The following is a 23,518-nucleotide window of genomic DNA, read 5'->3' as shown; positions in this document are numbered from 1 at the left end:
AGGGGGTGATCAGGGTAATCACCCCCCTGTCACTGATCACCCCCCCTGTAAGGCTCCATTCAGACATCCGCATGATTTTTTACGGATCCATGGATACATGGATCGGATCCACAAAACGCATGCGGACGTCTGAATGGAGCCTTACAGGGGGGTTATCAATGACAGGGGGGTGATCAGGGAGTGTATATGGGTGATCACCCGCCTGTCATTGATCACCCCCTGTAAGGCTCCATTCAGACGTCCGCATGTGTTTTGCGGATCCGATCCATGTATCCATGGATCCGTAAAAATCATGCGGACGTCTGAATGGAGCCTTACAGGGGAGTGATCAATGACAGGGGGGTGATCAATGACAGGGGGTGATCAGGGAGTGTATATGGGTGATCACCCGCCTGTCATTGATCACCCCCCTGTAAGGCTCCATTCAGACGTCCGTATGCTTTTTGCGGATCCGATCCATGTATCCGTGGATCCGTAAAAATCATACGGACGTCTGAACGGAGCCTGACAGGGGGGTGATCAATGACAGGGCGGTGATCAATGACAGGGGGGTGATCAGGGAGTTTATATGGGGTGATCATGGGTGATCAGGGGGTTTATAAGGGGTTAATAAGTGACGGGGGGGGGGGTGTAGTGTAGTGTGGTGTTTGGTGCTACTGTACTGACCTACCTGAGTCCTCTGGTGGTCGATCCTAACAAAAGGGACCACCAGAGGACCAGGTAGGAGGTATATTAGACGCTGTTATGAAAACAGCGTCTAATATACCTGTTAGGGGTTAAAAAATTCGGATCTCCAGCCTGCCAGCGAGCGATCGCCGCTGGCAGGCTGGAGATCCACTCGCTTACCTTCCGTTCCTGTGAGCGCGAGCGCCTGTGTGCGCGCGTTCACAGGAAATCTCGGCTCTCGCGGGAGGACGCGTATATGCGTCCACCCAGAAGAGCAGGACCGCCGGCAGGACGCAATCCTGTGTACGGCGGTCCTGAGGTGGTTAAAGGGGCACAATGTGGGCATAACTACTGTGAAAGTTGTACAGTGAAAGCATAACTACCTTGAATAGGGAACAATATGGGCATATGCAACTACCATGAGAGTGAACATATCTGGACAAAACTACTGTGAAGGTTGTACAATGAGGGCAATACTACTGTAAGGGGGTACAATTTTTTTTAAAGTATTGGTAGGGGGTGCCAGAGAAAGGATCCCCCCTGGGTGCCAAACACCCTAGGCACGCCACTGTCGGGGAACTCAGAAAGCCTGCCAGATCCCATAAACGGAGATGTGAACCTACCCTAAGCGACTCTTCAAGAAGTAGGTGACCAAGGAGAATGTTGCTCTTGGTGTGAAAAAAGTAAGTCTATATCTGTTTGGTTTATTCTGAACATCTCTATTTCCACAGTTTTTAAGAGCTTTAAGCCAAGCAGTTTATCTTTATTAAAGAGGTAATAATCGTCTGAGTCAAAGTCCTCTAACAGTCTCTCCTTATGCAGATGAAACATCTCATAAAGAAATCAATTGTGGAGAAGAATACACAGATCTTTAAACCCAGAAAGTTGCTTTTCTCAGACTGAACAGATGAGGATTGACAATGAGAACGGACCTTAGACCTCCAAACATCTGGTAAGGCCTGCTGACATTTTGTACATAATCTTTGTCTAGCCTTGCTTCTCCCTGCTGGTCTCATTAGGTGAGGACATCTGTATAGCAAACAAACAACAAGTATGGGGTGACAGCTCTTCCCTTACCTTGTTAAGCAGAAGGTTTGGCAGTCTGGCAGAACATGCCAGCAGATTGAACAAGCTGAAAGTTATAGGCTGGGACTTCCTATGATGTGAAAGCTTAGGCTACTTTCACATATGCGTTTGGTGTGGATCGGTCTTGTATCTGCACAGACGGATCCGCACCGATAATGCAAATGCTTGTATCCGTTCAGAACGGATCCGTTTGCATTATCATGAACAAAGTCAAAATGGATCTGTCCTGAACACCATTGAAAGTCAATGGGGGGGACGGATCCGTTTTCAATTGCACCATATTGTCAGTGAAAACGGATCCGTCCCCATTGACTTACATTGTAAGTCAGGACGGATCCGTTTAGCTCAGCATCGTCAGACGGACACCAAAAAGCTGCAAGCTGCGTTTTGGTGTCCGCCTGACCATGCGGAATTGAGGCGGAACAGAGCCAAACTGATGCCTTCTGAACGGATCCTTGTCCATTCAGAATGCATTGGGGCTAAAGTGATCCGTTTTGAACAGTTTGTGAGAGCCCTGAAACGGATCTCACAAGCGAACCCAGAAACGGCAGTGTGAAAGTAGCCTTACTCTTGCGCATGTGCCAAAACATGGCGCATGCTTGAGTTGCTGCAAGGACTCAGACCGGAAGCCAAGGTTAAGCACTGAACCACTTACTTCAGCGGCCTGTCTGGGGATGCCCTGCTCACAGGCCAGTTACAGATAAGACCAATGATGCAACCATTGAGACCGGTGAAATAGCCAGTGTCCTTATCATAGAATGTGATTTACAGCTTCCAGTATTTATTTCTGACTGCTGCATGTAAGGACATTATACAGGTCCTTCTAAAAAATATAGCATATTGTGATAAAGTTCATTATTTTCTGTAATGTACTGATAAACATTAGACTTTCATATATCTAAAAAAAAATAGCATATTTCATCCGACCAATAAAAGAAAAGTGTTTTTAATACAAAAAAGTCAACCTTCAAATAATTATGTTCAGTTATGCACTCAATACTTGGTCGGGAATCCTTTTGCAGAAATGACTGCTTCAATGCGGCGTGGCATGGAGGCAATCAGCCTGTGGCACTGCTGAGGTGTTATGGAGGCCCAGGATGCTTCGATAGCGGCCTTAAGCTCATCCAGAGTGTTGGGTCTTGCGTCTCTCAACTTTCTCTTCCCAATATCCCACAGATTCTCTATGGGGTTCAGGTCAGGAGAGTTGGCAGGCCAATTGAGCACAGTAATACCATGGTCAGTAAACCATTCACCAGTGGTTTTGGCACTGTGAGCAGATGCCAGGTCGTGCTGAAAAATGACATCTTAATCTCCATAAAGCTTTTCAGCAGATGGAAGCATGAAGTGCTCCAAAATCTCCTGATAGCTAGCTGCATTGACCCTGCCCTTGATAAAACACAGTGGACCAACACCAGCAGCTGACATGGCACCCCAGACCATCACTGACTGTGGGTACTTGACACTGGACTTCAGGCATTTTGGCATTTCCCTCTCCCCAGTCTTCCTCCAGACTCTGGCACCTTGATTTCTGAATGACATGCACAATTTGCTTTCATCTGAAAAAAGTACTTTGGACCACTGAGCAACAGTCCAGTGCTGCTTCTCTGTAGCCCAGGTCAGGCGTTTCTGCCGCTGTTTCTGGTTCAAAAGTGGCTTGACCTGGGGAATGCGGCACCTGTAGCCCATTTCCTGCACACGCCTGTACACGGTGGCTCTGGATGTTTCTACTCCAGACTCAGTCCACAGCTTCCGCAGGTCCCCCCAAGGTCTGGAATCGGTCCTTCTCCACAATCTTCCTCAGGGTCCGGTCACCTCTTCTCGTTGTGCAGCGTTTTCTGCCACACTTTTTCCTTCCCACAGACTTCCCACTGAGGTGCCTTGATACAGCACTCTGGGAACAGCCTATTCGTTCAGAAACTTCTTTCTGTGTCTTACCCTCTTGCTTGAGGGTGTCAATGATGGCCTTCTGGACAGCAGTCAGGTCGGCAGTCTTACCCATGATTGCGGTTTTGAGTAATGAACCAGGCTGGGAGTTTTTAAAAGCCTCAGGAATCTTTTGCAGGTGTTTAGAGTTAATTAGTTGATTCAGATGATTAGGTTAATAGCTCGTTTAGAGAACCTTTTCATGATATGCTAATTTTTTTAGATAGGAATTTGGGGTTTTCATGAGCTGTATGCCAAAATCATCAATATTAAAACAATAAAAGGCTTGAACTACTTCAGTTGGTGTGTAATGAATCTAAAATATATGAAAGTCTAATGTTTATCAGTACATTACAGAAAATAATGAACTTTATCACAATATGCTAACTCTTTGAGAAGGACCTGTATGTCTTGGTTATATGCTTATTATTCTAAAATCTATATTTTCTTCTTTTTTTTTTTTTTTTACCTTAGGGTGATAATTTGGAAACAATTACTAGTTTTCAATAAAGCTATAAACTCAAGTTACAATGGTCATTCTGGAAGCAATTCATATTGTAACTCTAGGAACCAGTGTAATACCTGTGTGTAATATGTAGGTGTACAGATGTAGACATGCTAAAATTGACTCTGATAACTCTGATGTCACAGTGTTAACTCGTGCCATCTTTTAATAAAAGTTCTTAAAATACATTGAAAGAGTTGGTGTATTTACACCAACAGATTATCTGACAGAAATTGGTGTAAATGCACCCTTAGTTAACCTTTTTGTGCCATTTTTTACTTAACGTGTTAACCATCAAGTTTAGCTCGGCTGCGTCTGTATGTAATGGATATGTTTGTGTATTCTTGCCGCACTATTTAAAGAGAACCTATCACTCATTTTTATTTAAAAAATGTTTTAATGAAATAATAAAATATCTGAATACGAGAAAAAAAAGGAAGAATTACTATAGTAAATAGAGTGTGTTTGGCACTTGCACTATATTTAAATTTCCCGACTCCTCTAAGGCAAGGGCTACATGGCTACACTGGTCATGCGACACCTGTTGTGGCCAGGATCACTGAGTAGTGGTGATCCCATAGAAATGCATGGGATCGCTGTGGCAGTCACAAGAAATCCAGCCATGTTGGATTTCATACGACTGTCGCGGCAATCCCATGCATTTCTTTGGGATCACTGCTACTCAGCGGTCCTGGCCACAACAGGTGTCGCGTGACCAGTGTTGCCCTTGCCTAAGAAAGTTGACACCAGGCAGCCTCACAGGAAGCTCCCAGCTTGCCTAGTGCTGTGACGTCATTCACCTCCTCTGCTGGATTGTACATTGAAGTTCAGGGCAGGATCACTGGATAAGGCCTCATGCACACGACCGTTTTTTTTTAGGGTCCGCAGGTCTGTGATCTGTGACCGTTTTTTCGTCCGTGGGTCTTCCTTGTTTTTTGGAGGATCCACGGACATGAAAAAATGAAGTTTGCCATAGAAATGATAGGAAAACACGGACACGGATCACGGACACGGACACAGATCACGGACACGGATGACAATCTTGTGTGCATCCGTGATTTTTCACGGACCCATTCACTTGAATGGGTCCTGTGAACCGTTGGCAGTGAAAAAAATAGGACAGGTCCTATTTTTTTCACGGCCAGGAAACACGGATCACGGATGCGGCTGCCAAACGGTGCATTTTCCCGATTTTTCTACGGACCCATTGAAAGTCAATGGGTCAGTGAAAAAAAACGGGAAACGGCACAACGGCCACGGATGCACACAACGGTCGTGTGCATGAGGCCTAACTGAGTTACAGAGCCTAAATAGTAATTTAGCCACCCAGCGGAACCAATCTGAACTTACACAGTGTAGTATACCAGCAACAGTTACTTGCAGCTCTGTCTCCTGCAATGTGCAGACTGGTCCTCTGTTGGCCAAGGCTTCCACTGCGTCTGTTTCTATCAGCAGTGTTTGGGATGTTTATTTTTTAGATAAAATGTATTATGATAAAATTGTTAAAAATAACTTTCAGTTACCCATATAATATGGAAAGGATCAGGACTTATAGTGAGGCTTCCATATGGCATATATGCAGGGGTCTTTTGGTTAAGGCCTCATGCACACGACCGTTGTGTGCATCCGTGGCTGTTGTGCCGTTTTCAGTTTTTTTTCGCGGACCCATTGACTTTCAATGGGTCCGTGGAAAAAAATCGTAAAATGCACCGTTTGGCAGCCGCATCCGCGATCCGTGTTTCCTGGCCGTGAAAAAAATATGACCTGTCCTATTTTTTTCACGGCCAACGGTTCACGGACCCATTCAAGTCAATGGGTCCGTGAAAAATCACGGATGCACACAAGATTGTCATCCGCGTCCGTGATCCGTGTCCGTTTTTTCCTATCATTTCAATGGCAAACTTGACTTAGATTTTTTTTTCATTTTTCATGTCCGTGGATCCTCCAAAAATCAAGGAAGACACACGGACGAAAAAACGGTCACGGATCACGGACCTACGGACCCCGTTTTTGCGGACCTTAAAAAAAATGGTCGTGTGCATGAGGCCTAATGTAGAGGTTCACTCTCCCTAAACCCTGACTGGTTTGGTGATAATCTCCCTAAGGTTACATGCACATGGGGGCTAATTTACAAATGACATACAAGTCACATGCAGATTTTTTTGCAGATTTTAATTAAGTTTTGCACCGATCTCACCCTTTGAATTGCACAAAAAATTGATATGCTTCAGATTTCAAAATATGGTCAGTTTCCACACAGAAAATATACACAAAGTGTACATGAGATTTGTCAAATGTCATTCACTATGTTTTTATGCACAAAAATTGGTGCGTAATCCGCAACGTGTGCAGGTAGCCGAACATGTTTTGCCCGCTGTTGTAGCACTTGCCCTAATAAGGGTAACCCCCAACCCATGTGGGAACCTCGGAACCTTGGGAACCAACTTAACCGTCCCCCTTGATTATGTGGGAAAAACTAAAAGAGATTTTAGACAAAGGATAAGGGATCATTATGATGACAACCTGAATGAAAAAAAAACTTCTATCGCTAAACATATTTAACGGCGACCCTAATGTCATGAAATTCATTGGCATACAAACCATTACACCAAATGGAAGCGCTCATCTTCATATTCATCTGTATTCCCGTCCTCAGGACAGCGATACAGATGAATGGTGCAGGGAAGAGGCGGAAGCACTATGGGGGCCACTATGGAGAAGAGGGGAAAGCACTATGAGGGCCCTATATACTGGCACAATATGGGGAACACTATGGAGATGAGGGTAAGCACTATGGGGGCCCTATATACTGGCACAGTATCTATTCTGTGAATTGCAACAACAAAGCTAACTCCAGACTTTGATGCCTTAGCAAACACTGTTCCCACTAAAATTGAAGGTGAGTTATACATACTATGTTATGAAAGAAATACATTGCATAAAAGTTTTGTACAATAACACTTTTTATGCTTTTCTACCTTAAATTAAACTAAACCTTTAATGTTACAAAATGTAAATTTTATTTATATTAATTCACACAAACGCCCTATCCATCTACTCTTGGTCCGGCCCCCAGGTCCAATATATGAACCCATTGTGGCCCACGAGTCAAAAAGTTTGCCCATCTCTGGTTTGAATGAAAGCTTTGAGTTTTAAACCTTTTCTGTAATAAAATATGGGGATATTAATACATCTATACCTAAATCTATGTACCCCTTCCGAAGACTGCAATCGTCAGCTCAGCATATACTAACAGGGCCGGTCCTAGGTGAAATGGGGCCTTGGAGCGAAAAACAATAAAGGCCCCCCATCCCACGACACTTGCTGACTTTAACGCCCCCCCCCCCATCACTACAGAAATACAGCGCCCCATACCTCTTACATCCAGTGACATCTCCTTTGATGTAGATGTTCTCTGTCCTCGTCTTCTCCTTTCAGACCAGACCACCATTTTGTCGCCATTTTCCGTCTCTGCATTTTGACGACAACAACAACAACAAAAAAATCTTAGTTTACTACTTTTCCATCATTCTCATCTTCTGGACAAATCATCCTACCACCCCCAATACTGTGCTGCTGTGCTCCCCAATACTATACTACAGAAACAGATAATACCCCTGATAATACTAGTACCACACAGAGCCCCCCATATAAAATACCCCTTTTTTGTGGCCTCAGTAGAAGCCCCCATAGTGCCCTATAATAATGTGCCAGTATCAAGTGCCTCTTCATGCCCCCCATGTGCCAGTATCAAGTGCCTCTTCATGCCCCCCATGTGCCAGTAACAAGTGCCTCTCTCCCCCCCCATGTGCCAGTAACAAGTGCCTCTCTCCCCCCCATGTGCCAGTAACAAGTGCCTCTCCCCCCCATGTGCCAGTAACAAGTGCCTCTCCCCCCCATGTGCCAGTAACAAGTGCCTCTCTCCCCCCATGTGCCAGTAACAAGTGCCTCCCCCCCCATGTGCCAGTAACAAGTGCCTCTCTCCCCCCATGTGCCAGTAACAAGTGCCTCTCTTCCCCCCCATGTGCCAGTAACAAGTGCCTCTCTTCCCCCCCATGTGCCAGTAACAAGTGCCTCTCTTCCCCCCCATGTGCCAGTAACAAGTGCCTCTCTTCCCCCCCATGTGCCAGTAACAAGTGCCTCTCTTCCCCCCCATGTGCCAGTAACAAGTGCCTTTCTTCCTCCCCCTGTGCCAGTATCAAGAGCCTCCCGCTCCCCCCACGTGCCAGTATTAAGTGCCAACCCCCCCATGGCACATTTCTCCCACTCCATGGGCCAGTGGCAGAAGCACATCTCTCCTTCCCCTCCCCCCCCCATGGCACATTTCTCCAGCACATCACATGCACATCTCTCATTCTAACCCCCCCAGCCCCCTCCCCTTGCCCAAATGCACATTTCTCCAGGTTAGCACATCTCTAGGCTTCCCTGGCAGACAGTGGCCTTCTTCTCTGGGGGCGGAGCTGGCAGTGGCAACGTCACAGGCGCGAAGACGTGCCTGTGCGGCAGCGGCGGCACTCTCCAGCAGCCACTGCTCTCTAAGGGTTCATTCACACGTCCGCTATAACACTCCGTTTCCGTTCCGAAGTTTTTTCGGATCCATTAATTTCAATTGCCTCTGCAAAAATGCGGACACCAATCATAGTGCTGTCCGAATCACGTTCCGTTTTCCTATTTTCCAGTATGCGGATCCTGAAAAAAAATTAAGCTTGTCCTACTTTGTGTCCGTTTTTCGGGTCCGTTGTCCATTCAAGTCAATGGATCCGCATAAATGCGGATGACATGCACAAAACCATCCGAATGTCATCCGATTTTGCGGGTCCGTTGACAGGAAAATGGATGGAAAAAAATAACTGAATAACGGAAACACGGAACTGATTCGGAAGCACTTTAGTAAAAAAACAGAAGGTTGTACTGAAAAACGGATCTGCAAAAAAAGGAACGTTTATCTGGAAAGGTAAAAATACTGACATGTGAATCTAGCCTTAAAGAGGCAGGCAGCAGAAAGGGGCTCAGAGTGGCCGCGGGCCCCGCTGCAGTGTGTCTCGCCGCGCCGCCTCAGTCTTTCCATTAATCCGGACTCCAGGACTATCCGCTTAGTGCAGTGCTGTTAGTTATAGTTAGTTGCGGGCCGGGGGCCCCTAAGGACTCGGGGGGCCATTGGTAGCCTATATGGTAGCGCCGGCCCTGTATACTAATTTTGTGTGTTTCAAATACTAACTAGAGGAGTTACAGTGATGAGCATTTAATACTAAGAAAGTAATGAGCAAAGGATCCCAGGAGCTTAATATCTAATGAAAGTGCTAATATGAAAATATGAGATCAGATCACAAGTATTTACTAAAGCGGCAAAATATTCTTATAACTATGACACTTGTGACACTTTTCTTACTTTCCAGCTCAGCTGAGTAATGCCTTGTTCAGACAGTTAGGCCTCGTACACATTTCTGTGTCCTTTTCAAATCCGTGAAAAAATATGTCCATGTTACATCCGTGAAGATGTCCGTGAAGCATCCGTGTTTGGTCTGTGTGTCCGTTTTCTAACCCCTGTGTGCATCCGTATCCCAAGGATACTGCTGAGCTGAAAATTAATTTTCAGAGCATCTCCTATCAGTGGTCAGTGAAAAATGCCATCTGTGTTGAGTCCGTAATTTTTACGGACCCATAGACTCCAGTGAAAAACGGAAATGTAAACACAGCCTCAGTGTTCAATCAGTGATCTCCATCAGTGATTTTGAGTCAAAACTAAATGCAGCTCTAAACACAGAACAGGTGCAGATTTCCATTATACCTTATGGGCGCATGCACACGACCATATGTCCTCCGAGCCATACGGTCCGCGAGCGGGCCATATGTCCTGGAGCGGCATACATCGTGCGCATGGGAGCGCACAGCATCATAGATTACTATGATGCTGTGTGCATAGGACCACCCGCGGGGCTATTGTCCCGCACTCATAATATCATTTGAGTGCAGGACAATAGTCCGGCGGGCGGCCCGATGCGCACAGCATCATAGTAACCTATCATGCTGTGTACTCCCGTGCACACAATGTATGCAGCTCCAGGACATATGGCCTGCTCACGGACCGTATGTCTCAGAGGGCTGTAGGGATGTGCTCTGGTAGGCAGGGTAAGCGGACGCAATACAGAGGCAAGACCACGGTTGAAAAAACAAAAGTCCAGTGTTTATTCACACAGAGCAGGCAGAAAAGGAAAACAATGCTTTACAGGGTCCTGGTGTTAGTTCACACAGAAAGAGTTCCCAAAATATCATAAATCACCTGGCAGACCACAGCAGGCTTTAGGGCGCCTGACTCCCAGCAGGCGGCTCTCATGCAGCTCTCAGCCTTGTAGTATGGGGGATCTCCGCAGCTCCCAAAAACACAGAGCTTCCACATCTCCACCATCACTTGGAGGATCTGAGCTGCTGGCTGGGTTTTTAAACCCTAGCCCAAAACCTGGCCTGGACGTGGGGAACAGCCAACCACCCTGCTCTTTGGCTGCTCCCAATAAGAACCAGCCGGATTGGCTTTACAGCCACACTAAGTAAAACAGTGTCAGTGAGCACTAGGTGCCGATGACACACAAAATTACTGTTTCTTATCTCACCGAGGCCAGGAACCTCAGTGACACGTACCTTCCGTCAATGACGGACCCTTGCGCCTTTCTACATACCTCCCCCTTTGTTCAACCCTGAGGGGTGAACACACGCCAGACAGTGTACTCGGGACAGGGCTTCCGCCTTTCCCTGTAACCGCCCTGCCCTGTGTTCTACTGTGAACTTAAAGTTTTGCAGAGACAAGAAGCATTCCTCTTTGGCCTGGCTAATCCACTTGAGAGGTGAGTGATCGGTCACCAGACGGAACTTCCTCCCCAACAGATAATAGCGGAGAGAGCCCACTTGATGGCCAGGTACTCTCTCTCTCCACTATACTGTACCGGATCTCCGCTGGAGTGAGCTTACGGCTGAGGAAAACAATGGGATGCTCCTCATCATTGACTTTCTGAGACAGTACCGCACCGAGGCCTACTTCGAAGGCCTCAGTCTGTACCACAAATTCCCTCTTGAAGTCGGGCGTCGCCAAAACCGGGAACCCACACAGGGCTGACTTCAAATTGGAGAAAGCCTCTTCCGCCTGGTCATTTCAGTGGACTATCACGGACTTCCGCCCCTTTAAGAGCCCTGTCAACGGAGCCGCTAAAGAGGCAAAATGGGGGACAAACCTCATGTAATAGCCCACCAGTCCCAGGAACGACTTAACTTGTCTAGAGGTGGCAGGTCGGAGCCAATTCCTTATCGCCTCTATTTTGCTTACTTGGGGTTTGATGACTCCGTGCCCAATGACATACCCAAGGTATTAAGTCTCCTCTAACCCTATCGCACATTTCTTTGGGTTAGCTGTTAGTCCTGCCCTTCTAAGGGAGTCCGCTATGGCCTGTACTTTGGACAGGTGACTTTCCCAGTCGGTACTGTGAATGATAATATCGTCCAGGTAAGCCGAGGCGTACCGCCGATGTGGACGAAGTACAATATTCATTAGACGTTGGAAAGTGGCGGGGTCGCCATGCAGGCCAAAGGGTAACACCTTATATTAGTACAGCCCCTCTGGTGTAATGAAGACAGTTTTCTCTTTGGCAGCCTCCGTCAAGGGTACCTGCCAGTACCCTTTGGGGTCCAAAACAGAAAAATACCTGGCTTGGCCTAAGCTCTCAATAAGTTCATCTACCCGAGGCATGGGTTATGCATCGAACTTAGATATTTCATTTAATTTCCGAAAATCTGTACAGAATCGTAACGTCCCGTCTGGCTTGGGAATTAAGACTATAGGACTGGCCCACTCGCTTTTATAATCCTCAATGACGTCTAGCCGCAGCATGAGCTGCACTTCCTCCAAGATGGCTTTTCGCCAAGCCTCTGGCACCTGGTATGGCTTTAATCGGACTTTTGCCTGAGGCTCAGTGACAATGTCATGCTGGATTACGGAAGTGCGTCGAGAGAGTTCTGAGAACACATCCGTGTTCCGACTAACGAACTCCCTGGTTTCCGGAGCCTGTTTAGAGGAGAGGCTGTCAGCAATTTTTATTGTGGCAACCGCTTTCTTTGCATCAGACAGAGGAGCCGGAACCTTTTGCCCTAGAAAGCCCTGCCGCAGGCTGTCCAGGTTTCACTATCCTTCCAAGGTTTTAATAAATTAACATGGTAAACCTGGTCCGGCTGATGTACTTTGTAATTTACCTCTCCAATTTTTTTTCACGTACCTCGTAGGGCCCCTTGCCACCTGGCTAGGAACTTACTGTCCACGGTCGGCACCAGAACCAAAACCCGATCACGCGGGTTAAAGATCCGGACCCGGGCCTGCCGATTATAGATCCGACTCTGGGCTTGCTGAGCGGCCTCCATATGCTCCCTGGCAAGAGGCAAAACGGTCTCTATCCACTGTTGCATCTTGGTAACATATTCAAGGATGCTTTTATGCGGAGTGGGTTGTTCCCATGCCTCTTTGGCTACGTCCAACAAACCATGAGGATGTCTGCGATATAGCAATTCGAAGGGCGAGAACCAAGTAGAGGCCTGGGGCACCTCTCGCACTGCGAACATGAGATAGGGCAGAAGAAGGTCCCAATCCTTTCCATCTTTGGACACCACCCTTTTTAGCATGGTTTCTAGAGTTTTGTTAAACCTTTCGACCAGTCCGTTTGTGGATGGTACACAGACGTCCGTAACTGTTTAATATGCAGTAACTTAGAGTTCCCTCATGACCTTGGACATAAAAGGCGTCCCCTGGTCAGTCAGGACATCTTTAGGTAGTAACCCCACTCGGGAGAACATTTCCATTAGCTTTTTAGCTAGAAGTCTCGCCGATGTATGTCGCAGTGGCACTGCCTCTGGGTACACAGTGGAGTAATCAAGAGGTGTTGATGTCCCCTAGTGGCCTTTGGTACTGGGCCTACTAGGTCCATAGCGATTCGCTAAAACGGCACCTCGATGATCGGGAGAGGCACCAAGGGACTGCAAAAAAGTTGCTGGGGGCTAGTTGCCTGGCATATCGGGCAAGACTTAGAGAACTCATCCACCTCCACTGGGCCAGTAAAACTGTTGTAGTGTCCTGTCCTGTGTTTTCTGCATTCCCAGATGACCACCGAGAACATGCTGGTGGGCTAACTCTAACACAAGTTTGCGATAAGCCTGGGGCACCACCAACTGTTTAATGGATTCACCTTGCAGCCGATTTACCCAATACAACATATCCTGATGAACCACAAAACGGGGGAACACTGACTCTGCCCCTGGTTGTTGTGGTTCACTATCTACTATTAATACATTTTCCCAGGCTTGGGATAGGGTTGGGTCCCAGTGCTGGGCGGTACCAAAATTATCCCCAGATACATTGAGGTCTGCCAGCTCAGGACACGGTGGCAAGTCCTCCATGTCTCCTACATCACACTTAGCGGAGTTGTCTGCCCCTCTTCCACCGAAGTGGCAGTCACCCCTACTGCTGGCCCTTCGGACTCAGGTTCCCAGGGTTCTGGTCTCCCCCCTGAGCCAGGCCATTCTGCTAGGTTTACCCCTGTCTCATGGGTATCAGTCACCCTCGTAACCGGCCACAGTGGCGGGAAGCCCGGTAAGTCTCTCCCTATTATAAGTTCATAGTGTAGGTTGGTTGCGCAGCCACCTCGTGGGTCCATATGCTGGAAACCGTGGACAGAGCCACCACAGCAGTAGGGTAGTCTTTTAAGTCCCCATGAATACACATGACTCCGACCTTATGGCCGGTGTACTCAGCGGAACGTACCAGGGTCACCAGACTCCGTGAGTCCAACAGAGCCTCCGCTGGAGTGTCTCCCACCTCCACCTAAGCACTGGTGGTTCACCCACGGCACACAGTTTCCTGGCTTATAATGATTGACAGCAATAGGAGAAAAGAAAAAAGAGGTTGAGTGATTCCACCAGGGCTATAGGCCCTGGGGAAAAGGCGCCAGAGGGATGGAGAAGATACTAGTGTAAATAGAGGAAAATAAAATAGCACCACAGTCTAAGTGTCGTTCAGTAACTATTTAGGGAAGGCAGCACAAGTGTTATAGGGAGGGTTTTTCATTCCCAATATAAAAATACCAGTAATGGGTGAACCTGGTCTGGTGGTTCCAAAATAGCTAAATGGATCCAACCAGACGTGATTAAAAAAAAGGGAGAACACTATAGGAGGTGCCACTCCCAAGAGTATGGAGGAGATAGGTGTGGTAAGTAGTACCCCCTTGTACCGGAGGATGGTGGTAATACAGAATAATCTCCTAAAGAGAGTTTATAATTCTGAAAGTTAGAGTACTCACTTCACAGGGGGGTAGTCACAGGATAAAGCTCAAGACACTTGTGACTAACTGCCCCCCTGGCCAGGATCGCATGTCAGATGGTATCAATTGATGGCAGCCAACGACAAGGCTTATGATCAATGTAGTTTATTGCAGTAGAAAATATAAATATCGCAGTGCATTTTGGAGGTCTCACAACCCTCCTTCAGGGGTATTAAGAGAAGAATAAGACATACAAAATAACTAAATATACAATAAAAATATACAGAAAAAAATATACATATATTCTGCTACATAAAAAGTTTATATACAGAAGGAACAAGTGTAAGGACAACTAAAATATGGGTATCAAATACAGTGTAGTTCAACTAAAAGTCAGACTGTTATGCATTAAACTTGTAGACAGTACCATATACTATTTACTACATAAATGAATATTTCTCTCTTCACTACAAGATTTTAATTTCAACCGGATCACCACCACAAGCAAGATTAATTTCCATTTTTACAATTACAAATAAAATATACTGAAAAATCCAAAAGCTACCTTCAGTGGTCTTTTAACACAGGTCTCCAGTACTTCAGGAGGTGATGTTCCTTCTGTGTGCACTTCCCCTTTAATGGATACTTAAATAGGATTTCGAAAATGCACATGGGGGTGGCGTCCAAGGGGAGAAGGGCCCGAAACCGGATGTCAATGTTTCTACAATAATTGACAAATAGTCACAGTAGACAAAAAAACAAACCTCCCTCATGTACAACAATAAATTGTATAGACTGGAAGCACTTTCTTCGCCTTGTGTTCTGGCGTGAAACCATGATTCGAGGCCCGAGACCAGCAGACCAGTGTGGAACGCAAAGCGACTTCCGGTAGGCGGCCCGCAGTGTAACTTCCTGTGCATTCCACAGTGGAACGAACGCACAGCGCCTTCCGGTGTAGCGTTACATTACCCTACTTCGTGAGATTTCCCTACCTCCTGACTTCCCGTCGCACTGCTAATGACGTGAGGAGGCGTTCCTGAGTTTTGACGATCTGCGCATGTGCAAACCGACAGTTTATGGAAAATCTCAGCGGAGTTCAGCTTCACACCGGGACACTGCGCATGCGCCAGAGTTAGCCGCGCTTTGTTGTGCCTTTTCATAGGTAAATGCATTGATATCAAATTCATTCTAGTCAAGATGAATGTGCATTGCCTTTAAGAGCCATGCTCGACTAGAATTACAATTTTGTATGTCTTGAGAAGGCCAAAGTAAGGTCACACAAAGGTTTCAACTTTTTAGTGTTATTCTTCTCATGAATGTACCAGTCTGAGAAGAGGCCTCCTTGTCTACTTTTAAATTTATGACAAGAGATAAAGATAAGCTCTATGCAGCTGGTGATAATTCCCTATACAATTAGGTATTTATTAATGAAGCAAAAATATATATATTATTCATGTATTCATTTAAAGAGCCTTAGTCCTTAGCATAAGACAATCAGTAGGACATATATATATATATATATATATATATTATATTATACTGTTATATGTTATGAAGACAACATGTATCCAGTATATTATATATATTTCTCATTAGGAGAATCTTCGTCTCTAAAAGAGTGTCTGTGAAGATGTGTGTTTTGTAACAATTATTCACCTCTTTGGTATGACAGGAGGTACTGATATCTCTGTGAGAAAACAAGGCCATTGGAGTTATTTATGATACACTAAATAAACAGTGTGAGAAACATTCAGACAGACGCCTAGAGGTCTGTCTCTAATTGCTACAAGTGTCAGAATTAATCCCTATAGCTTTGAATTAAAGCTTTTAAGATCAAAATGTATAGAATACGTTTTATTCAGACTTACATAAATTAACCCTTTATACTATGATGCAAATAGCTTACACAGCAGTGCCACCTAGGTATCAGTAGGTGACATTGCAACAGTAGCAAAAGTGCATTCTGGGTAAGGTTACGATGTCACAATTTTATCAATGATCACGCCCATCCGACTATGATTGGAAAGTTCCAAACTAGGAAGGTGTATCTAACTGCAAAAAAACACACACAAGAAAGAGAGGAAAGAGAAGTTAAGCTCTTTAGAGGGGTATATCAAGATGAAAGCCAAGGTGAGATGCGCTATGATGGACCACCCAGCTTTCCTAGGAGCAGAAGTGAGATTTCTACTAGGACTTGGTAAGAGACACAGAAAATGATATTTCATTTTATTAAGACTAATTTGATAGTGTGGGTGAAATTATACCATCTAGATTGGCGAATAAATAAATAATTAAATTAATTGATCATCTCCATATTGAGATGTAGTCTTAGGATATTGTGAGGCTTCATTCTACCTGCAGAAGTATTATGACTCATAATTTAGCAAAGCATTAAATAATTGCATATATATATATTTTGATAGAACATTCTTCGCCAAGCTAATTGATGGATTCCCACAGGAAAGACTTATTCCAAGTCCTTCCCATTTAAGATATGGTCTAGGAAAGATCCTAGATCCCTGTTATTTGTCTTAATAGTCTTACCAAAGTTATATGTGTGAAAATAGTCCAGGATGGGGCGGAAGGATACAGTTATCTATTCTAAGTTATATCCTTGATTGGATTTGCCCATGCCTGAAGTCATGTTATGTGTAGTTGGTTAGAGGGGGGTGGCATGTATTTAGCATTCCATGTTGATGTCTAGGATTAGACATGCCCATCCTGATATCATGAGGTTTTCTCTGAACAGAAGTAATATATATAACTTATGTTCCTACTTTGATATCCTAACCTAATAGCTTGGTTATAATGTGACAAGTTATTTCCACTCACATGTATTGTTAAGCTTGTAATGCTGTATATTAACGCTATATATATTCATTTGCATGTATCATTGTGTTTATTTACTTATATATGTTTATAACCTTGTAACCAATAAATCTGCATATTTTTATAAAACCTGTGTATTATTGTAAAATGCAGAACTACATGTTTATCATTAACGTTATCTCACGTCAACTTATCTGAGGAAATAGTCGGACTCAGATGTGAATTGTATCAATTAGGTTGTCTACAATTCACCAGGTCATGATTTTAAGAATTTATAAATTTTATTTTTTTATGGTTAATTATTTTTATGACCATAATTAATACTTCTTAATTGAATTATTACAACCCGACAGCTTGTGCACTGGGCCGTAATATTTCCCTACTGAGGCTCTCCTGCACATGCGCAGTGTCCCGGTGTAAAGCTGAACTCCGCTGAGATTTTCCATAAACTGTCGGTTTGCGCATGCGCAGATCGTCAAAACTCAGGAACACCTCTTCACGTCATTAACAGTGCGACAGGAAGTCAGGAGGTAGGGAAATCTCACGAGGTAGGGTAGTATAATGCTACACCGGCGGGGATCGCGGCGCTGTCATGCGTTCCACTGTGGAACACACCGCGGACCCCGCCCAGGATAGCATCGCTGATGTCCAGGATATCCACTACAGGGCTCAATCCCAGGACTGCAAGGACGGATTCTAACATCAAATATCTATATAGGACAAGAATGTATATATGTATATGTAACCTAACCATATAATATTCTAGAGGGGGAAGAAGTGGAATAAACAGAATATTAAATAATAAATATATTTAATAAAGATAAAAATAGAAAAAATGGAGCTCAATGAACTAATAATAGATCATATATTTAATAAAAATTTTAATAAAAATAAAAAGAATGAGGCTCAATGAACTAGTGAAATGTTGAGATGCATTTAAAAAATAGCCAAATACCTTCTAAATATGTATAGAAGTATAGAAAAAAAACCACAAAACCTGTAACCCAAAGGCTCAATCCCGGGACAAGGACTGATTCTAACATCAAATATCTATATTGGAAAAGAATGTATATATGTATTTTTAAACCTGTCCATATAATACTCTAGAGGGGGAAGAAGTAAAATATAATATATGATAATAAATAATATAAAATTAAAAAGAATGGGGCTCAATGAACTGGTAAGGTATTAATGGGATGTAGAAATAACCAAAAATCTTCTACATATATATATAAAAAACTTTCATACACATATAGAAAATATAAGATGTATATCTAAAAATTCAGCATAATCCATATAAAAAAATCCACACAAAAATAAATAAAAATAAAATAAAAAATTTATAATATTTAAAAATCATTAAAAATTAACATATTCCAGGGACTCATTGAGACCAAAGGGTGTTAAGGTGTTCAGATGAAATATCCAGTACATTTCTTTCTTGCACAGTACCTGGAAACAGTGTGTGACCTGTTCGATTAGTGTCACACGTAAACATGCAGGGTCGCCATCATGTATTTTAGCATAATGTCTAGAGACACTGTGCATGAGTACTCTCCTCGTAAAATTTGAGCGGTGCTCATTCATTCTTTCACGCAGGGATTGTGTGGTACAGCCCACGTAAAAAAGTGAAAAGGAACATTGGAGGAGATAAATCACATTCATCGTACTACAATCCATTTGTTTAAACGTAAATATTTCGCCATTCGAGGGATTTTTGATGCTCCTAATACCATATGTTATCATAAGGCAACACTTACACCTACTACTTTTACACTTAAATATACCCGGAGTACCCTTTATTATTTTCTCCATGTTTGAGGAGTGATCCAATTTAGGACAGGAGGGGGCCAATAGATTTTTCAATGTTTTTGCTCTGCGGAACATAAGAATGGGTGTAGAGGTGATGCCTTTATTCAAAAGGGGATCCTTTAGTGGTATGGACCATTTTTTTCTTAGAATTTCTCGGATAAGGTTGTGTTGAGAACTATATCTAGTAACCAGACTTAGACGGCGCATTGAACCAGGGTCTTTTGTTCCAGATGATTAATCATCTACCGTCGGTTGTAGACTTTCTTGTTGGGATGTTTTTGAGATTCTTTTGATGGAATCTTCTAGTAGTTTTTTGAGGTAACCTTTATCCCTGAATCTCTTCTTAAGGAACCCTATTTGAGTCTTCACGGTATGGTCATCGGAACAATTTCTCCTAATCCTTTTTAGTTGACTAAAAGGGATGTTTCTAATCCACTTTGAGTGATGACAATTCTTATACTCTAGATAACTGTTTGCATCGACCGTCTTGAAGTGAATTTGCGTAATAATTGTATTACTTTCTATAGTAAGTTTAAGATCTAGGAAAATAACCGATGTGGTACTGTATTCCAAAGTAAAGGATAAATTCCAATCATTTGAATTCAGTTTCTCAATAAAATTACATAGTTCCATGCTATGCCCCTGCCAAATAAAAATAATATTGTCTATAAATCTACGATAAAATTTAATATTTAAAATGTAATAATTTATCTCCTCCAATGTTCCTGTTCACTTTTTTACGTGGGCTGTACCACACAATCCCTGCGTGAAAGAATGAATGAGCACCGCTCAAATATTACGAGGAGAGTACTCACGCACAGTGTCTCTAGACATTATGCTAAAGTACATGATGGCGACCCTGCATGTTTGCGTTTAATTTTGATGATTTTTAAATATTATTATTTTTTTATTTATTTTTTTGGTGGATTTTTTTTATATGGATTATGCTGAATTTTTAGATATATATCTTATATTTTCTATATGTGTGTGAAAGTTTTTTTATACAGTACAGACCAAAAGTTTGGACACACCTTCTCAAAGAGTTTTCTTTATTTTCATGACTATGAAAAATGCAGATTCACACTGAAGGCATCAAAACTATTAATTAACACATGTGGAATTATATACATAACAAAGAAAGTGTGAAACAACTGAAAATATGTCATTCTAGGTTCTTCGAAGTAGCCACCTTTTGCTTTGATTACTGCTTTGCACACTCTTGGCATTCTCTTGATGAGCTTCAAGAGGTAGTCACCTGAAATAGTCTTCCAACAGTCTTGAAGGAGTTCCCAGAGATGCTTAGCACTTGTTGGCCCTTTTGCCTTCACTCTGCGGTCCAGCTCACCCCAAACCATCTCGATTGGGTTCAGGTCCGGTGACTGTGGAGGCCAGGTCATCTGGCGCAGCACCCCATCACTCTCCTTTATGGTCAAATAACCCTTACACAGCCTGGAGGTGTGTTTGGGGTCATTATCCTGTTGGGGAAAAAAATGATGGTCCAACTAAACGCAAACCGGATGGAATAGCATGCCGCTGCAAGATGCTGTGGTAGCCATGCTGGTTCAGTATGCCTTCAATTTTGAATAAATCTCCAACAGTGTCACCAGCAAAGCACCCCCACGCCATCACACCTCCTCCTCCATGCTTCACGGTGGGAACCAGGCATGTAGAGTCCATCCGTTCACCTTTTCTGCGTTGCACAAAGACACGGTGGTTGGAACCAATGATCTCAAATTTGGACTCATCAGACCAAAGCACAGATTTCCACTGGTCTAATGTCTATTCCTTGTGTTCTTTAGCCCAAACAAGTCTATTCTGCTTGTTGCCTGTCCTTAGCAGTGGTTTCCTAGCAGATATTCTACCATGAAGGCCTGATTTACACAGTCTCCTCTTAACAGTTGTTCTAGAGATGTGTCTGCTGCTAGAACTCTGTGTGGCATTGACCTGGTTTCTAATCTGAGCTGCTGTTAACCTGCGATTTCTGAGGCTGGTGACTCGGATGAACTTATCCTCCGCAGCAGAGGTGACTCTTGGTCTTCCTTTCCTAGGGGCGGTCCGCATGTGAGCCAGTTTCTTTGTAGCGCTTGATGTTTTTTGTGACTGCACTTGGGGACACTTTCAAAACTTTCCCAATTTTTCAGACTGACTGACCTTTATTTCTTAAAGTAATGATAGCCACTCGTTTTTCTTTACTTAGCTGCTTTTTTCTTGCCATAATACAAATTCTAACAGTCTATTCAGTAGGACTATCAGCTGTGTATCCACCTGACTTCCTCACAACGCAACTGATGGTCCCAACCCCATTTATAAGGCAAGAAATCCCAGTATGGTTTCCACTAATTTCCCCACTATTGATGTCAGGCTTACCGGCCTATAGTTGCCCGATTCCTCCCTACTACCTTTCTTGTGAATGGGCACAACATTTGCTAATTTCCAATCTTCTAGGACGACTCCTGTTGCCAGTGATTGGTTAAATAAATCTGTTAATGGTTTTGCTAGTTCACCGCTGAGCTCTTTTAATAGCTTTGGGTGTATAACATCAGGCCCCTGTGACTTATTTGTATTAATTTTAGACAGTTGACTTAGAACCTCTTCCTCTGTAAAGACACATGCATCAAAAGATTAATTTGTCTTCTTTCCTAACTGAGGTCCTTCTCCTTCATTTTCCTTTGTAAAAACTGAACATAAGTATTTATTGAGGCAGTCAGCTAGTTCTTTATCCTCTTCCATATACCTTCCTTCTTTTGTTTTTAATTTGGTAATTCCTTGTTTTAGTTTCCTTTTTTCACTTATGTATCTGAAGAATTCCTTATCGCCTTTTTTCCCTGACTGAGCTAATTTCTCTTCTGCCTGTGCTTTAGAAGCTCTTATACCTTGTTTGGCCTCTCTCTGCCTAATCTTATAAATTTCTCTGTCATCCACGTTTTTTGGTTTTTTTTATAATTCCTAAATGCTATCTTTTTGTTTTTAATGATTTTGGCCACTTCTGCTGAGTACCACAGTGGTCTCTTCCTTTTTTTGCTTTTACTGACAAGCCTAATGCAATTTTCTGTTGCCTTCAATAGTGCCACTTTTAAGTAGTCCCATTTCTCCTGGACTCCAATGAAACTGTTCCAGTCTGATAGGGTTTCGTATACCACTAATCTAATTTTAGAAAAGTCAGTTTTTCTAAAATCTAAAACTTTTGTGTGGTGTGACTCAGTCACTGTACTTATAGTAAACCACACTGACTGGTGATCACTAGATCCCAAGCTTTCCCCTACAGTAATATCAGATACCAAATTCCCATTTGTGAATACTAAATCTAAAATGGCCTCCTTCCAGGTTGGCTCCTCCACTACTTGCTGTAGAGATAATCCCAGTAGGGAATTTAGAATATCTGTACTTCTGGCAGTGCTAGCTATTTTGGTTTTCCAGTTTACATCTGGAAGATTGAAGTCTCCCATAATGATAACTTCCCCCTTCAATGTCATTTTAGCTATTTCCTCAACTAGTAGATCATCGAATTCTTTGACTTGGCTAGGTGGTCTATATATCACACCTACACGAGTTACCTTATGATTATCAAGCTGCAAGGTAACCCAAACTGACTCTAAATTGTTCTCGCTAACTTGTATCAAATTAGATTTTATGCTATCTTTCACATACAGGGCCACCTCTCCCCCCGTCTTCGCTTCTCTGTCTTTCCTGTATAGAGAGAACCCCGGTATTGATATATCCCAGTCATTACTCCCCTTGAACCACGTCTCAGTAACAGCCACTACATCTATATTCTCAGATGCCATTATATCCTCAAGTTCATTGATCTTATTCCCTAGACTGCGAGCATTTGTAGACAAGACTCTGAGCTTGTCATTTATTAACCTTTGTGCTACTGGCCTCTTCTGGCATTGTTCCGGGGGGCAGTCGGACTGCTGGATTATACCCCCTCTTTTGCCCCCCTTTCCTAGTTCAAATGCTTCTTAGCAAATACTTGGAACTGTTCACCGAGGACATTCGTTCCCTTGAGAGAAAGATGCAGACCGTGTTTCTTGTACAGTTCTTTTCCATTCCAACAAGAGCTAACATGAGACACAAAGCCAAACCCTTGGTTCAGACACAATTCACCAAGCCATACATTGAATTCCTTAATGCGCATCTTCCTGTCATGCTGAAGATTCTGCACAGGAAAAACTGCAGAGAATGAAACAGTTGATGCAACCTCCCTTATATCCTTTCCAAGTGTGTGAAAAGCTTCTTTCACCTTTGAAACCTCATTGCAAGCCAGATCGTTTGTCCCAAGATGGAGAATAACATCCACTTCCCTTTCCTGCTTTGCTTGCCTAACAATATTAAGGATCCGTCGTCTATCCCTGCTAGCGGTAGCACCAGGGAAACATCTCACAACACCATTCTCCTCAAACTTCAC

The 23,518-nt window shown here is 43.6% G+C and overlaps 1 protein-coding gene across 1 annotated transcript in view; it reads left to right on the top strand.

Annotated features, from left to right (window-relative positions):
* The first annotated feature begins 1,574 nt into the window (after positions 1-1,574).
* The window catches only part of SLC25A45 (solute carrier family 25 member 45), a 58,607-nt gene continuing 36,663 nt past the window's right edge, over positions 1,575-23,518 (top strand). The window contains exon 1 of the mRNA XM_044270822.1: positions 1,575-1,618. The gene's annotated coding sequence lies outside the window, so the exon portion shown is untranslated. The remainder of the gene's footprint in view (positions 1,619-23,518) is intronic.

The sequence above is a fragment of the Bufo gargarizans genome, chromosome 10 (genome assembly GCF_014858855.1).
Source record: "Bufo gargarizans isolate SCDJY-AF-19 chromosome 10, ASM1485885v1, whole genome shotgun sequence".
Taxonomy (NCBI): domain Eukaryota; kingdom Metazoa; phylum Chordata; class Amphibia; order Anura; family Bufonidae; genus Bufo; species Bufo gargarizans.
This window is presented reverse-complemented; position numbering and strand designations above follow the sequence as displayed.